This window comes from Capsella rubella, unplaced genomic scaffold (assembly GCF_000375325.1).
Source record: "Capsella rubella cultivar Monte Gargano unplaced genomic scaffold, Caprub1_0 scaffold_41, whole genome shotgun sequence".
NCBI lineage: Eukaryota > Viridiplantae > Streptophyta > Magnoliopsida > Brassicales > Brassicaceae > Capsella > Capsella rubella.
The window spans coordinates 5,772-6,518 of record NW_006238885.1 but is presented as its reverse complement, the minus strand read 5'-3'; the positions used below and the strand labels follow the sequence as shown (position 1 = coordinate 6,518).

General features: G+C 34.3%; 1 long non-coding RNA gene across 1 annotated transcript in view; it reads right to left on the bottom strand.

Moving 5' to 3' along the window:
- LOC111832547 overlaps positions 1-531 on the bottom strand; it is a 998-nt gene extending 467 nt beyond the window's left edge. Inside the window, exons 1-2 of the long non-coding RNA XR_002835448.1 lie at positions 399-531; positions 75-242 (exon numbers count right to left, since the gene is read on the bottom strand). This is a non-coding gene — a long non-coding RNA (uncharacterized LOC111832547). The remainder of the gene's footprint in view (positions 1-74; positions 243-398) is intronic.
- Between the last annotated feature and the right edge of the window lie 216 nt (positions 532-747).

The window sequence follows — 747 nt, the reverse complement described above, 5'->3', positions numbered from 1 at the left end:
TAGTTATACAATTTCTTAGTAAAAAAAAAAACGAGTTCACACAAGTTGTACCATTATATCCAAGTTGTACATACCGTTGAATCCCCAGAATCTGATTCCGGATTTGACTATGTTTTTTCTGAATCATCTCGACGAGTCTCATCTTCTTCTACGATTGCATCTGTTGGCTTTTCGACTTCACCTACTGGATATATTTCTTTGTTAAAGCTTGCGTTCTTTGTACGCACCATTCTTCTCTTCTCCTTGACACAAAACCAACAACCGCAAATTACAACATACTCGAGTAATAAACGAAATCAACACCTAAATCGACAAAACCTAAATCGAGAACACCTAAATCGACAACATTCAAGCGGATCTAACATAAAATACCCAAATAATTGAAGGTTTTGACTTACCATATCTCGGGTTGTCCTTAGTTATACTCGAACTGCTTCTGATTTTCAGATTTTTCAAAACACTTAGATTTTGGGGGACTTTTGATTTTTGAAACGATGAAGAGGAAGACAAAGAGGTAAAGGATCCGATGGATATCCGATAGTGATATGGATTTTCGGATATAAGGTGGTTGGATCTGTAATTGTTTTATTTTAGTGAGGATAAGTTTGTATTTTAACCAATTTTCGATTTTTTTAATTAATTTTTTTTTTCCTTTTGGTCAAACCCTTAAGAGAATAGAAGAAGCAGTCAAAGGGTACAAGAGATTTTAGTCCTTTTTATTTATTGTTTGGTTTGACTGTGCCAATC